Genomic DNA, 13,355 nt, shown 5'->3' on the forward strand with positions numbered 1-13,355 from the left:
ATTTTCTCCCATTCTGTGCATTGTCTCTTCACTTAGTCAATTATATCCTTTGCTGTGCAGAAGCTTTTTAGCTTGATGTCATCCCATTTGTCCATTTTTTCTTTGGTTGCCTGTGCATGTGATGTATTATTTAAGAAATCATTGGCCAGTCCAATATCCCAGAGTTCCTCCAATGTTTCCTTTTACTGGTTTTATTATTTGAGGTCTTATAAATAAGTCTTTAATCCATTTTCATTTTATTTTTCTATATAACGAGAGACAGTAGTCTAATTTCATTCTTCTGCATATGGATATCCAGTTTTCCCAGCACCAGTTATTGAAGAGACTATCTTTTCCCCACTGTATGTTCTTGGAATATTATTGAAAAATAGTTCACTGTAGATATATGGATTTTTTTCTGGGTTCTCTATTTTGCTGCGTTATTCTAAGTGTCTTTTTAAAAATATTATTTCACTTTTTTATTTTATTAAGACTTTTTTTTGGCCTAGCAAATAACCTAGCATCGAGAATGATCCACGTGGTGAAGAAACATATTTGTATTCTGCAGCCATTGGATGAAACATTCTGTATATTAGGTCTGTTTATTCTATCTTAAAGTTTAAATCTGATGTTTCTTTGTTGATTTTTCTTTCTGAATGATCTCTCCTATGCTGAAAGTGGGGTGTTGAAGTCTTCAGCTATCAGGTCTATTTTAGCTCTAATAATATTTGCTTTATATATCTGGGTGCTCCAGTTTTGGCTGAATATATATTTAAAATTGTTATATCCTCTTGCTGAATTGAGCCCATTATATATAGTGAGCACCTGTGATGCTTCTTATAGTTTTTGTCTTAAAATTGGCTTTGCCTGATATAAATATAGCTACTCTTGCCACTCTTCAGTTTTCATTCAAATAAAATATCTTTTTCTATCCCTTTATCATCAGTGTTTGTCTTTTAGGTGAAGTATGTTTTTTGTATGCAACACATGAATGAATCTTGGGTTTTTTAAATCCATTCAGCCAGTCTAGGACTTTTGATTGGAGAGTTTAATCCATTTACATGCAATGTTATAACTGATAAGTAAGGACTTATTCCTGCCATTTTGTTGTTTTCAAGTTGTTTTGTGGTCTTCTCTCTTTCTTTTCTGTCTTGCTTTTACTGGAGGTAATTTTCTCTGGTGGTATGTTTTAATTATTTGCCTGTTATTTCTTATGTATCCATTGTATGTTTTTAGATTTCTTAACTTTTTCAAATAGGACTATGAATGTTTTCTCTGTGTTATCTTGAATTTTATTGAGCTTGCTCAATACAACTATTTTGAATTTTCTGTCTGAAAGGTAACATATCTCTGCCTCTTCTGAATTGTTGACTGGTTCTTTTTTAATTTCATTTGGTGAGTTCATGTTTTCCTGGATGATCTTAATGCTTGTGAGTGCTCATCAGTTTCTGGGCATTAAAATTATGTATTTAATGTATCCTGGCTTTACCTTTTATTTTCTAGGTTGAGCAATTTAAACAATACTTACACAGCAGAAATAGAAGATTTGGATAAAGTGTACATTTGTATTTATATATTCACATATATCTACACACACATACCTTTATATATTAACATACCCATTTATTTGAAGATATGTAAAAACTAACAAGACAAAAATGTTTGTTTTTTCTCATCAGGATCTAGGAAAAAGAAACCTGAGATGTCACCCTGGAATTTGGTCCACTAGGAAAATCTGCTAACTGCATAACACCTCTGAATGGCTGTAACTATAGAGAGAGATTATAAAGGACTCAGGGCAAAGGGGAACAAATGGAAGTTAAGGGATAATTAAAGAATAAAAAAATTTAAAAAGCACAATCCTTCCTATGTCTTGAAATGTTATTAAAGTCATCCTGTTTAATGGTGTATAATTATAACATCATTTAGAACACCAAATTATATCTACAACTTCTTTGTTCAACATCCACTTCACAATAATAAGCATTAAAACATGTCAGGAAAGAAGATATGATCAAATCTAAGAGATTGCTGAAGAAAATTAAAACAGATTCAAATACTATTGTAAATGTATTACAACTACAGGATATAATTAACAAGATAACGAGAAAACTGGGAGATTTGCAGAGAGAAATTTAACCTTTTTAAAAGGACAAATTGGGAATTACAGAAATAAACATAAACTATTTGGAATAAAACATTTATTATATAGACTTAACAGCATACAGAATACCATAGAAGAAGCAGTTATTTAACTTAATAACTGGATAGTATAGACAACATTGAAACTAAATCACAGGGGAATAAAGAAGAGAAATGAAATGTACAGGTGATACCAGTATGAGTAATATCAAATATTTTAATACCATATATGCATAAATAGATTATCAGCAGGAAAGGGGAGCAGCAATAAAAAAGATCAAATGTTTGAAGACATGATAGCTATGTTTTTCCTACAATTGGAGGGACACAACATGCGAATGTATAAAGCTCAGCAATTCAAAGAATAATAAATTTGGTGAAGACAATACCTAGGTATAGCATTGTCAAACTGCAGAAAACTAAAGATGAAAGAAAATCTTAATGAAAGACAAATGACACTGGATGCAGGGAATTAATAATAAAAAATATTGTTAAATTCTTGTGAGACACAATAACAAGAAGAAGAAAGTATAACAAAAATTTTATAAATGTTCAAGTAGGGCAGAGTTGAGGGAGTATCAACTAAGAATTCAATATCCAGGAAAAGTACTCTTGAAAATTAAAAAAAATAAAAAACATACAAATAAAACCTGAGAGAATTAATCCCTAAATTGCCACAACTAAAAGATAATTATGAAAGGCAGTCTTCAGTTTGTAAGAAAATGATCCACATATTAAATTGTATCTAGAACAATTAATAAAGAGAACTAGAAGCACTATTTATGTGAGTAAATATAAAATAATATCTAAATGACATTTAAAGTGTTGTGAATGTAAAAAAAAGAATATTCTGAAGATTATAACTTGCATATTTGGATATAAATATAACTATGGTGCATTTTTTATAAGAGGAAGAAATACTATAGTTATCTAAGGTTCTTACATTGAATGCTATATTAGTCTGTTCCATGCTGCTGATAAAGACATACCTGAGACTGAGTAATCTATAAAGAAAAGAAATTTAGTTGGCTTACAGTTCCACATGGCTGAGGCAGCCTCACAATCATGGCAGAGGGTGAAGAAAGAGGAAAGTCACATCTTACATGGCAGCAGGCAAGACAGCATGTGCAGGGGAACTCCCCTTTATAAATCCATCAGATCTTGTGAGACTTATTCACTATCACAAGAACAGCATGGGAAAGACCCATCTCCATGATCCAATAGCCCCCCGCCAGGTTCCTCCCATGACATGTGGGGATTATGGGAGCTATGATTCAAGGTGAGATTTGGGTGGGGACATAGTCCAACCATATTATTCTGCCCTGGCCCCTCCCAAATCTCATGTCTTCACATTTCAAAGCCAATCATGCCTTCCCAACAGTTCCCCAGAGTCTTAACTCATTTGCATAAACTCATAAAGTCTATAGCATAAAGTCCATACTCCAAAGTCTCATCTGAAACAAGGCAAGTCCCTTCTACCTGTAAGGCTGTAAAATTAGAAGCAAGTTAGTTACTTCCTAGAATGGAGGTACAGACCTTGGGTAAATACAGGCATTCCAAATGGTAGAAATTGGCTAAAACAAAGGGGCTATACTCCCCATTCAAGTCCTAAATCCAGTGGGGAAGTCAAATATTAAAGCTAGCTCAAAAGGAACTAATTTGACTCCATGTGTCACATTCAGGTCATGCTGATGCAAAATATGGGTTCCCATGATTTGGGATAGCTCTGCCCCTGTGGCTTTTCAGGTACAGCTCCCTTCCTGGTTGCTTTCACCAGCTGGTGTTGAATGTTTGCGGCTTTTCCAGATGCATAGTGCAAACTGTTGGTGGATTCACTATTCTGTGTTCTGGAGTATGGTAGCCCTCTTCTTACAGGTTCACTAAGCAGGGCCCCCGTGGAGACTCTGTATGAGGGCTCCAACCCCACATATCCCATACACATTGCCCTAGCAGAACTTCTCTATGAGGGTCTTGCACCTGCAGCAAACTTCTGCCTGGACATACAGGTATTTACATACATCCTTTGAAATCTAGGTGGAGGTTCCTAAACCTCAGTTCTTGACTTCTGTCCACCCACAGGCTCAACACCACGTGAAAACTGCCAAGGTTTGGGGCTTGTACCCTCTGAAGCAATGGCCTGAGCTGTACCTTGGCCTTTTAGCCATGGCTGGAGCAGCTGGGATGCAGGGTACCAAGTTCCGAGGCTGCATAGAGCAGGGGGACGCTGGGCCTGGCCCATTAAACCATTTTTCCTCCTAGGCCTCCAGTCCTCTGATAGAAGGAACTGGCACACAGGTCTCTGACATGCACTGGAGACATTTTTGTCATTGTCTTGGAGATTAACATTTTGCTCCTCGTTATTTATGCAAATTTCTGCAGTCAGCTTGAATTTCTCCTTGAGAAATGGGTTTTCCTTTTCTATCATGTTGTCAGGCTGCAACTTTTCCAAACTGTTATGCTCTGCTTCCCTTTTAAATATAAGTTCCAATTCCAAACTGTATCTTTGTGAATACATAAAACTGAGTGCTTTTAAAAGCACTCAAATCACCTCTTGAATGATTTGCTCCTTAAAAGTTTCTTCTGCCAAATGCCTGATATCATCTCTCAAGTTCAAAGTTCCACAAATCTCTAGGGCAGGAGCAAAACGCCACCAGTCTCTTTGCTAAAGTATAACAACAGTCACCTTTGCTCCAGTTCCCAACAAGTTTCTCATTTCTCTCTGAGACCACCTCACCCTGGACTTCATTGTTCACAACACTATCAGCATTTTGGTCAAAGCCATTCAACAACTGTCTAGGAAGTTCCAAACTTTTCCACATTTTCTATCTTCTTCTGAGCCCGCCTAACTGTTCCAACCTCTGTCTGTTACCCAGTTCCAAAGTCACTTTCGCATTTTCTGTATCTTTACAGCAAGCCCCCTACTACCTTTTACCAATTTGCTGTGTTATTTTGTTCTCACATTGCTAATAAAGACATACCTGAGACTGGGTAATTTGTAAAGGAAAGAGGTTTAATTGACTCACAGTTCTACATGGCCAGGGAGGCCTCACAATCATAGCAGAAGGTGAAGGAAGAGCAAACTCACGCCTGACATGGCAGCAGGGAAGAGAGCATGTGCAGGGGAACTCCCCTGTGTATAATTATCACATCTCAGGAGACTTGTTCACTGTGAGAACAGCACAGGAAAAACTCACCCCTCTGATTCAATTACCAACTACCAGTTCCCTACAATTCAAGATGAGGTTTAGGTGTGGATACAGCCAACCCATATCAAATGTAAAACTGAATAATATTAATTAATGACAAATTTTAAGTCAGGGTTAAGGGTGTATATTTTAAACCATAGAACCGCCAGTAAAAATAAAGAGTTGAAAGTAAAAAAAGCAATTGAGGTAATAAAATGGGATATCAAATCTTAATTTTTGAGAATAACAGGAAACGGATCTTTCTGTCTTGCCTTAAACAGCTAAAACACAGGGTAAACTATAAGACACAATTATTTTCAAATCTTGAAGAATAGGCAACTCAAGATAGCGATTCCTGGATGAAGGAAAAGAAACAAGGTAAATGCTACAGCTTATTACTTGAAGAAAGTTTCAAAGCCACAGTGCAAATAGGGAAAACACAGACGGGTTCAGCACTCTCACTGAAGTGAAAAGACATTTGTGAGTCTGGGGAGGTCAAAGTAGCTAAAATTTTGGTTTGGAGTACTGAAGAGTAGAAAGCTATCCACAGATGAAGCTTAGGAGATCTGTAGAAGGTTCCTTTCAGGTCTTCAGCTAAGTACTAATCATGTGGGTAAATTACCCTAGGTCAGAGAAAGAACTACTGAAAATGCCCAGGCAAAAAATTGGCAGAACTTTATGTGGGACAGATTGATTGTGTTCCATTAAAGTGGAGTGGTTTCCTGGGTTTAGTCCTCAGAAGGGTATTACATCACCAATGTGGTCAAAGGAAACCTAAAGTAAGTGCTTTCCTGAGACTTCCCTATAAAATCATAAAAAGAAGCCACAAAAGCATAAAAAATGATTACAAAACACTTAATTGCATCCTGGCCTGAGAAGGGCAACTGTATTAACAAGGGTGCAATAACATTCAGTACTGTAAGCTTGGAAACTGAGGTGGAAGAATTGCTTGAACCCTAGAGATTCAGGCCAGCTTGAGCAACATAGCTAGATTTTATCTCTTAAAAAAAGTCAGCACTAAATTTGTATAAAACAGACAATTAATTTGTAGGGATTAACAAAAAGGCAGCATCTGAAAAGGAACGCAGTTACCTGGATGGGATTTACAGAGATCAGATCTTGTAGAATTAAATATTTGTGAACTTGAAGAAAGCTATCCAGAATGAAACAGAAAAAAAAAAAAAAAAAAAAAGACTAGGAATAAAGACATACTGCATCTGTGAGATATGAGCCAATTTCACAGAGCATTACGTTTGTAATAGGAGTTTCAGAAAAAAAAAAAAAATTAAAGATAAAAATGTTTGTGGAAAGAAGAAAAACATTTCCAGATTTGATAAAAACAAAAACCTACAGAGCCAAGAACTCAACAAATTGCAAGCATGAAGAACATAAAGAAAAGCATATCAAAGCAAATAATAATCAAATTGCTGAGGAATAGTAATAAAAATAAAATCTCAAAAGCAATCAGAGTAGAAAAGCTGCATTATGTATAGAATAGTAAATACAATAATGGCAGCTGACTTCCTGTAAGAATAAGATGTAATCCAGTGGACAACACGGTGATGTGTCTAAAGTACTGAAATAAAATTATCAACACAGAATTTTATACCTTGAAAATATATGTCAAAAATAGAGACTTAATTATTTTTCAGGCATATCAAGGTTGAGAGAATTTATTGGCAGGACACCGATTGTACAAGAATTTTCAGGCAGAGGAAAAATAATACCAAATGGAAATTTGGATGAACAAAAATAAATGAAGGGCATTGGAAATTGGAAATATGTAAAGGAATATAAAAAGTTTGTTCTTAACTTTTTAATCTCTTGAGAAGGTATACACTGTTTAAAGCAAAAATATTGTATTTTGGAGTTTATTGTATTGTATACTTCAAAGTACCACAAAGCAAAAATACTGCATAGGTGGGAGGGAGAAATAGAAATATATATGTTAATGCTTTTACAGTACCCATGAAGTGATGTAATAGCATTTCAAACTAGACTGAAATAAGTCAAAAGTGTATTTTTAAACTCCAGAAAAATCATTTACAAAAAAAAGCTGTTATATGTAAAGTTAGTAATAGATAAAAATGACATAATAATTTAATCTTAAAGAATAGTGCCACAAATATATGGTCAATTTTAACTAGTGGTGTTGACAATTACATTAAAATATATACAACTAAAATGTAGAGACTGTCAGATGGGCTATACAATTTTTTGCTAATTACAATAAATATATTTTAAATAGGAAGACACAGACAGGTAAAACATAAAAATACCATGATATGGTAGCACTATTAAAAGAAATTGGAGTAAGTATATTCAAATCAGGTGACATAGATGTCAGAGCTGGCTATTTAACAAGAGATAGAGAAAGTGATTTCATAATGATAAATGGGTTAATTGAGAATATGTAAAAATGTTACATCTATGCACTAATAACAAAGTTTCAATATTTATAAAGCAAACATTAATAGAACTGAAAAAATGGACAAATATAGAGGAATAGAGATTGCAGCATCCCTCTCTAACCTAATTGATAGTAATATTAGACATAAAATCATTAAATATATAGTTGACTTAAAAACTGTTACCAAATAAGTTAACCTATAGGTGATTTCGTATAAAGGTCTTATCCCAAAAAAGGCAGAATACAAATTTTTTCACAGACAAATGCAACATTATCCAACATAAGCTATCTTTGGAGTCATAAAACATGCCTCAATAAATTTGCAGGAATTGAAATTATGTGACATAAAGTCTCTGTCCACACGAAAATAAATTAGAAATTAACAACAGTGTGTTATGAAGAAATCCATGTGTTTGGAAATTAAACACACCCCTAATAATCTTTGGGTGGAAAAGGAAATCACAAGGGAAGCTAGGGATATTCTCAACTGAATAAAAATAAAATCCCAACATCTAAAAATTTGTAGGATGCTGCCCAAAAGTCCGTAGAGAAAAATTTACAACGTCAAACACATATATTGAAATAAAATGTCTCAAATGATGTAGGCTTCCACCTTAAGACAACTAGCAAAAGAAAACAACTGAATTCTAAAGTTAACAAATGGAAATAAATAATACCAATAATAGCAGAAATCAATGACATGGGAAACATAACGCACTAGGCAAAATCAATGAAAACAACAGCATATGATTTGAGAAGATCAAGAAAATCAGCAAACTATCCAGAGTAGTCTTGGAAAAACAGTCTGAGGAAAAAAAGGGAAAGGTATATATTACCCATATCAAGAAAGAAAAAGTATCAGCATGCATATTAAAGATTTTTTAAAAGGTTGTTATTTCACATTAATAAATGTACCAACATAGATAAAATAAAAATTCCTCAAAAGATCAGAAATGCCAATGCCCACTAAGAAGAAATAGATAAAATAAATAGCCATACATATATTTAAACATATGAATTTACAGTAAAAAAAAAAAAAAAAAAAAAAACTTCTCAGAAAGGAAAAAAGGAGGCCTAGATGACTTGACTTGTAAAATATGTGTGCTAAACATTTGAAAGATAAATAATACACATTTTATGTAAAGTCAACCAGAATATAGGAGAGGTGACAATTCCCAACTCATTCCACAGAACTATTACCATTATATCAAAAGGGAAAAAAGACAGGAAAAAAAACTGCAACGAGTCATGAACATGGATGCAATTTCTTAAGAGTACACTTGGAATTTGAATTCAGCTATATATGAAGGATAAGACATTATAACCAAGTTGGATTTATTCCTAGAATGCAAGTTGGTTTTAGGTTTAAAGATTCAACCATCTTTGACAAACCTGAGAAAAACAAGAAATGGGAAAGGATTCCCTGTTTAATAAATGGTGCTGGGAAAACTGGCTAGCCATAAGTACAAAGCTGAAACTGGATCCTTTCCTTACTCTTTATACGAAAATTAATTCAAGATGGATTAGAGACTTAAATGTTAGACCTAAAACCATCAAAACCCTAGAAGAAAACCTAGGTAATACCATTCAGGACATAGGCATGGGCAAGGACTTCATGTCTAAAACTCCAAAAGCAATGGCAACAAAAGCCATAATTGACAAATGGGATCTAATTAAACTAAAGAGCTTCTGCACAGCAAAAGAAATTACCATCAGAGTGAACAGGCAACCTACAGAATGGGAGAAAATTTTTGCAATCTACTCATCTGACAAAGGGCTAATATCCAGAACCTACAAAGAACTCAAAGAAATTTACAAGAAAAAAACAAACAACCCCATCAAAAAGTGGGCAAAGGATATGAATAGACATTTCTCAAAAGAAGACATTCATACAGCCAACAGACACATGAAAAAATGCTCATCATCACTGGCCATCAGAGAAATGCAAATCAAAACCACAATGAGATACCGTCTCACACCAGTTAGAATGGCAATCATTAAAAAGTCAGGAAACAACAGGTGCTGGAGAGGATGTAGAGAAATAGGAACACTTTTACACTGTTGGTGGGATTGTAAACTGGTTCAACCATTGTGGAAAACAGTATGGCGATTCCTCAAGGATCTAGAACTAGAAATACCATATGACCCAGCCATCCCATTACTGGGTATATACCCAAAGGATTATAAATCATGCTGCTATAAAGACACATGCACACGTATGTTTATTGTGGCACTATTCACAATAGCAAAGACTTGGAAACAACCCAAATGTCCATCAGTGACAGACTGGATTAAGAAAATGTGGCACATATATACCATGGAATACTATGCAGCCATAAAAAAGGATGAGTTCGTGTCCTTTGAAGGGACGTGGATGCAGCTGGAAACCATCATTCTCAGCAAACTATTGCAAAAACAGAAAACCAAACACCACATGTTCTCACTCATAGTTGGGAATTAAACAATGAGATCACTTGGACTCTGGAAGGGGAACATCACACACCGGGGCCTATTATAGGGAGGGGGGAGGGGAGAGGGGGGAGGGATGGCATTGGGAGTTATACCTGATGTAAATGACGAGTTGATGGGTGCTGATGAGTTGATGGGTGCAGCACACCAACATGGCACAAGTATACATATGTAACAAACCTGCACATTGTTCACATGTACCCTAGAACTTAAAGTATAAAAAAAAAAAGATTCAACCAAAGCAAAGCAGCTTATAAACTAAAAACTAAAATTATGATATTATTTAAATGATGCAGAAAAACATTACAAATAATAGTATTTACTCAATAAAAACTCTCAGCAGTCTCGAAATATAATAAAATCTATTTGAACTGACAAAGGGCATCTGTGAAAAACTACAACTAGGATGAGATTTAATGTCAAAACATTGAACAAGTTATACCTAAGATAAGAAGCAAGACAAAGACGTCTCCTGTCACCATTTCTATTCAGCATTGTTTTGGAGATTCTGGCCAGTGCAAAAGGCAAGAAGAAAAATGCATAAGATTATAAGAAGAAAGAATTATATTGCCTTTATTTTCAGATGACACAATTGTATACGCAGAAATTCCTGAAAACTAAAATTTACAAAACAAAAACACTAGAACTAACAACTGAGATTTCCAAGATCATAGGATAGAGGATCAATATACAAAATCGATTTACTTTTATATACTATTGGTGAAAAATAAGAAATTGAAATTTAAAATTTAAAAATATTATTTATATTACTATAAAAGTCTATGGAATACTAAGTAATATATTAAAAATATTTGTATGGTTTGTAGACTGAAAAACACAAAGCATTGCTGAGATAAATTAAGTATTTAGAGAGACAAAAATGAAAAGAAAACCAAACTCTGTAAAGTATTTCATAGAAGTTTATTCTGAGCCAATATGAGTGACCATGGTCCAGAGAGAAAATAAACCCAAAATGCCTACAGTAGTGGTCTTGAAGTGGTCAGACTGCAATTCTGTTTTATATATTTTAGGGAAGCAGAAGTTACAGGCAAAGTCATAAATCCATACATGGAGGTTATACATAGGTAGGTTCACGGATTTCTTAATTTGCAATTGATTAAAGGAACAAAGCTTTGTCTAAAAACTTGAAGGCAGCAGAAAGAAATGTTTGAGTAAAGATAAGGAAATCTATTAGTCATCCTATGATATTATTCCAGAGTCAAGTTGTAAAAGCAAAACAGTAAAATGAGTCAGAGTGGCCTCAAGGGGTTACCTGACTACACACTTGCCTGGTATGGCCTTAGGTCCTGTTTATAATTTGGTATCCTACTGCCATGAAAGATCTGTTCTATTCTGTCAGTCTTATGATCTTTATTTTAACAATGCTGAGCAGTCATTGTGTCTAAACTGCAAAAGGAAGTGGGTATAATATACATCTAAATTCCTGTCCCAACATAGCCAGGAACTCAATTTTAAGGTTTTTCTGGGGTCCTCTCGGCAAAGAGGGTATTGTGCAAAAGCAATTCTACGAGGGCAATTTACAGCAATAAATGCCTACATCTATAAAGTAGAAAGATCTCAAATGAGAAATACAACACTGCACCTCAATAAACTTGAGAAAAAGAACATAGAAAACCAAAAATTAGTAGATGGAATGATAAAATAAAGATCAGAGCAGAAATAAATAAAATCAAAATAAAAAACAATAGCATCATCAAAAAAGATCAATGAAATGAAGATTTTTTTAAAAGAAAACCAACATAACCCACACTGACAAACTTTTACTTTACTAACAGAGAAAAAAATGACTCAAATAAAATCAAAGATGAGAAAGAAAATATTACAACTGATACTAGATACAAAAAGATTAGAAGAGAATATTATGATCACTGATAGACATGCCAATAAATTTTAAAACCTATAATAAATGAATAGGTTACTGAACACATAAAACCCACAAAGAGTGAATCATAATGAAATAGAAACCCAAACAGACCAGTCACAAGTAACAACATTGAATCAATAATAAGAAGTCTCTCATCAAAGAAAAGCCCAGGTCCTGATAGGTTCACTGCTGAATTCTACAACACATTTTAAAGCTTAACACCATTTCTTCTCAAGCTATGCCAAAATAATAATAATAATAATAATAGTGAATAGGAGGAAATTATTTCTAACTTATTATTTGAGGCCAGCATTACCCTGATATCAAAACCAGACAAGGACACAACAAAAAAAGAAAACTACTGGCAAATATTATTGATAAACAGAAAAACAAAGTATTCAACAAAATAATAGCAAACTGAATCCAACAGTGCATTAAAAATATCATTCATCATAATTATGTGAATTCATCTCAGGGATGAAATAATTGTTGATCATACACATCATAATACAAACCCTCAACAAAGTAATTATAGAATAAACATACCTCAAAACAATAAAAGCAATATGTGACAAACCAACAACTAATGTCATACTGAACAGGGTAAAACTGAAAGCTTTTTCTTTAGTACCTATAATAAGACAAGGGTTCCTACTTTCACCACTGTTATTGAACATAGTTCTGGAAGTCTTAGCCAGAGCAATAAGGCAAGAGGAAAGGAATAAGGGGTATCCAAGTTTAAAGAGAGGAAATTAAATTATCCTTATTTGCATATGACATGTTGTTATGTACAAAAATTCTAATGATTCCTTCAAAAACTATTAGAATTAATAAATTTAGTAAAGTTGCAGAATTTAAAATTAATATCTGAAATCAGTAACATTTCTATACACTAATAGCAAACTATCTGAAATAAAGTCAGAAAGGCAATCCCATTTATAACAGTTACAAAAGAAATAAAATATCAAGGAATAAATTTAACCAAGGAGAAAAATGTCTCTAAATTAAAACTATAAAACATTGGTGAAAGAAATTGAAGAAGATACAAATAAATGGAGGTATTTCACATTTATGGATTAGAAGAATTAACATCTGTACTACCCAAAGCAATCTACAGATTCCATGTAATCTCTGTCAAAATACCAATGACATTCTCCAGAGAAATGGAAAAAATCTTAAATTTTTTATAGAACAACAAAATACCATAAATAGCTAAAGCAATACTGAGCAAAAGGAACAAAGCTAGAGGTATCATACTATGTGACTTCAAAATATACTACATGTC

The sequence above is a fragment of the Theropithecus gelada genome, chromosome X (genome assembly GCF_003255815.1).
Source record: "Theropithecus gelada isolate Dixy chromosome X, Tgel_1.0, whole genome shotgun sequence".
NCBI classification, from domain to species: Eukaryota; Metazoa; Chordata; class Mammalia; order Primates; family Cercopithecidae; genus Theropithecus; species Theropithecus gelada.